The following is a 4549-nucleotide window of genomic DNA, read 5'->3' on the forward strand; positions in this document are numbered from 1 at the left end:
AAGCTTGTGTAAAGGTTACTGCAGTCAATCGTTATGAAATGGGCTGCTGAACTGAAACAGAGGGGCATAAGAATCCGTGAGCGAATGAGGAAAAGTTAAGTATGAGCAAAATAATGCTTACGAGGTGCTCAACAAAAACTAGGCCGGGAGGGCTGAAACTGATTTACCTGGCTACCCTCTCCGTGCAGTTTTTTCGCAACGTGGTTGCAATTGTCCACGAAAAGCATGACCCTGTCGGGGAGTGAGTTGCGAGAGTGTTCCCGTTTCATTGCTGCGCTCGAACGCTGCCGAGATCTGCCGAGCACGAAATGCGCCGTACGAACACCGGCTTCGCGATAGTGATCATTCAGCATTTTTAGCCGCTAGCTGGAGAGCGCCCGAGTGTGAGCTTATCAGTAACATAACATAACATATGAAACATAGCCAAAACGTATCGAAACAAACGAGACAGGACTAGCGTGCCGTTGTTTTTCGCGTTTTTACCTCGCCCCGTCCTTCCGCAGTCTCGCAAGAGTTGCTGCAAGTGCGATCGCTAGCTTCCAGCACCGCTATTTCTGTAGTACGAAATTATAAACACAGTCACTGCCGCTAATCCAAAGTGATACGGGCCAGGTCTTTTTAAAACGTAGCGAAAAGTGCTTACCTTTCCGCGCACAACGACGCCGCAGCCAACTTGCTTCAGCTGTGGCCGCTGAACGATATCAGCCACTAGTCAAACGGTTGTGGTCACCTAGTGACTTAACGGTTATACAGTCAAACGCTTGCATAACGAAGCGTGCGGGACCGTTGTAATTGTTCGTTACACACGTCACTTCGTTATATGCGTCGCGCACTAAATTGACACCCTATAAAGCAGATAAGCATATATAAGAAGCTGAAGTTTATTCAATCTTACAAGAAGATGAAGGTTACAAAGCAAAATTATACAGACGAGGGTCCCATAGTCGAGACTGCACCAGGACCCTCGGTTAAATATTACATAGAAGAATAAAACACAGTGAAAGCCGCTAGAATCATATTATACAGTGGAATATTATAGAGCTATATGCATTGCAGAGTAGTAATATAAATTATAAAATATAATTATAAATTATATATATAAGGTACCTTCTGAAAACCGACAGCTTCCTGTTCGTGCATATACCGAATAGAGAAACGGAGCGAGAGCCCGTTGTCTTACCAATTGAGCTACGAGCACACGCAGATACAGGGGAGACAGACGGTGTATTCACCGAGCACAGCTGTGGGTTTACCCCCTGCGTTCTCGCTGAATGCCACGTGATAGCGTCACGCGACCTCTCGTGCCTCTGTGCGCTCCGTCCACGGCACGTGTGGCGGCCGTGTGCACCAGTGGTTTGTCCAGGTAGACCTCGAAAAGTTTGGACTCGTGTGCAATACCGATACCAAACAACCGGCTACCATACGTGGAATGTGATTTGAGTTAACTTTCACGAATAATATAACTGCGCTGAAAACGCAAAGTCTGAGTGCGTATCACACCGGTCATCAGTCCGTTCTGAACATTGTGCTGAAGTGAAATAATAAATAACGTGTTACAGGTACAGTGTAATGTGTGAATAACGCAACCGGACCGTAGGCACCCGTGGTAGGTGGTGTATAAAGCGTCGCTTTCGAAACGCCCTCCACAGGGTGAATTGGCCCGCACTTTTTAAGTGCGAATGCACTTTATAAGCGACCCCAAACCATCCACCGCCGCCGGCGGCGGCGGCGGCGGCGTCTGCAGTGCTCCTCTATATTTAAAAAAGAAACAGCATCCGGCGCCAGGTTTCGATTTGCGGCCGCAGCGCGACGCTCTACCGACCAAGCCACGGACGCGACGGTGATATCAGTGTTAGTGACGCGCCTTATATCTTTAACGCATTCAAACTACGTCGTCAGCGGCGTGCGTTGGCGACTCAGCGGCGTTATAGCGGCTTGATAACTGCGTGGTGTACACGTGATACTACAAACCCGATGGAAGAGAAGGCGGCGAGGCGGTGGGCTACGGGGGCCGAGCGCAAGCGCCGCAAGCGGGCCGACAACCGTGCATTCGCACTTTCACATTCTCCCCCTCGGGGAAATGCGGGGGAATTTTTTTGGAACGCAGTGCATAACGCAGAAAAGTCTTGCGAAAAGAAATATGCTCGGTTGTGGAATGCAGGCACAGAATTGTTTACAAAATCCCGCTGTCTTGTCTGGACGTTGCATTTACGATCGCCTGCGTGACTACGAGAACTTTCTCAAAGGGTCATGCTAGCAGTCAGCTTGCTGTGCATTGCAAAAAAAAGAAGAAAGGGCACGCGTGACCCACGAGGCTTTCTGTATCGCACAATGCTGCGACGAGTGTATTCGTATGCCCAGTGTCTCGCGTGAACGGAAAAGGGATCGCATATCTTTCGAATTGATACGGGTTTCCTACCATCATTGTGTGCTTTAAGAATTCGTACAGCACCGTCGCCTTCTTCTATTTGTTATTTATTGTTGCGTAGATTTGACTCTTTCGTACAAAGGTTGCTCCCTAATGCAATAAAAAAGATGTGGCTGATAGTCAGTGCACATGTTTGTCTCCTCCTTTCTCGTGTCCCGTCTTCGGGCTGTTGTAATCGCTTAGTTCGTTTTTTTTTATTTTGCCACCCTCTGATTGGCTAGTTAGCGCACAAAATAGGCGTCGCTGAAGGAACGACGGGCATTGTGTTGCTGGAACTACGTGCGTCGCCTCCCTTCTTGGGCAAGCCGGCGGTCGTCCAGGCAGCTGGTGGCAGCGGTGGCGACGGAAGGGAGCGTATACGTCGGCGTTGGTCTTGGCGTCGGATTTGGTGAGAGCACGGTTTTATTATTATTATTATTATTAGAGTACCCTCAGGGCCTTTACGGCGTTACAGAGGGGGTGGGTACAGTGCATGAAAACAGGTAACAGTGTAGAAGTACAGGCAGTATGTAAACACAAGCATATTTCCGGAAACCAGGTTACTGCATTACATGTACAGAAAGTGCATTCTTGAATGATGCCGGATCTTCAATGGACACAATGTGGTGGGGAAGGTGGTTCCATTCCTCAGACATTTTGGGGAGAAATGAATCTGAGAATGCGTTGGTGCGGCCAGATGGAACGTTGTTGCCTTGAACGGATGGTCGACGCGGGATGATATGTACGTGGGCCGTGAGAAAAGGTCGCGTATTATAGATGGGTTGTGGAAATAGATTTTGTGAAACAGAGAGAGTCGTGAAATTTTTCTGCGATGGTGCAAGCTTGGTAGAACCAGGTTATTTTTCATTAGTGAAACACTGGAGGTACGGGAGTAGTCGGAAAGTATAAATCGAGCTGAGCGGTTTTGTACAGATTCCAGAAGAGAAATTAGGTTTTGTTGTGCAGGGTCCCAGATTGCCGAGGCATACTCTAGTTTAAGGCGAATTAGTGTCCGATAAAGTGTTAACCTGAGGGGGGATGGATCATGAGAGAAATTACGGCGAATATATCCTAAGGAACGGTTTGCGCTGCTGCAGACATAATTAATGTCTGTGTGCCATGTTAAGTCATTGCTGATATGAACACCAAGATACTTGTAGGATGTAACGTATTCGAGAGTGGCTCCGGTGATTTTGTAATTCAAGGGCTGCTGGGGATAACGTTTGCGCGTAATGGTCATGCTTTTGCATTTGTTTGTGTTAAGTATCATGTGCCATTTGCTGCACCATTTAGAGACAGTGTCGAGGTCGGCGTGTAAATTAAAGTTGTCCGTTCGGTCACAAATTTCGCGAAATTACGCAATCATCAGCGAATAATTTTATGGAGGAATTTATACCATTAGGTAGGTCGTTAATAAATATTAAAAATAGCGGAGGACCTAACTCCGAACCCTGTGGTACACCGGATTTAACATCAGTAGGGAGATAATTGCATTCGTTAGCAGTCACGAATTAGGTGCGATTGGTCAAAAAGCATTCTATCCACTTAACCACATTAGGGTCAATGTTTAGGGTACTGAGCTTAAGAAGTAATAATTGATGAGACACTTTGCCAAACGCTTTTTGAAAATCTACAAAGATGCAGTCTACAGATGAACCGCGATCCAGAGCTGATGCAACGTCCTGTGTGAATGTTAGAAGCTGAGTTTCGCATGAGTAATTTTTCCGAAAGCCATGTTGAAATGGGCTGAAAAAGGAGTTGGATTCCAGGAATGATAGAAGGTTAGAATAAATGACGTGCTCTAAAAGTTTACAGGAAATAGACGTTAACGATATTAGGCAGTTTTAGCATATCGTTACCGTGTTTGCGTTACCGTTTACGGTGTTGCCGGAAGCGCTGACGACGGTGAAGCCTGTGCCGGTAAGTTGCCGTTCGCGGCAACTCTCGCGCTGCGCAGTCTTCTCCCGCAAACACGGTAAACGGTAACGTAAACACGGTAACGATATGCTAAAACTGCCTATTGGCCGGTAATTCAAAGGAGAGCTTTGGATACCGGATTTGAAAACAGGGAAGACCTTCCCCACCTTCCAATCAATTGGCACAGCACATCACTGAAGGGATTGAAAAAAGATGTGTGGCAGG

The sequence above is a fragment of the Haemaphysalis longicornis genome, unplaced genomic scaffold, assembly GCF_048455015.1.
Source record: "Haemaphysalis longicornis isolate Haplotype H1 unplaced genomic scaffold, Haemaphysalis longicornis Haplotype H1 scaffold_10, whole genome shotgun sequence".
Taxonomy (NCBI): Eukaryota; Metazoa; Arthropoda; class Arachnida; order Ixodida; family Ixodidae; genus Haemaphysalis; species Haemaphysalis longicornis.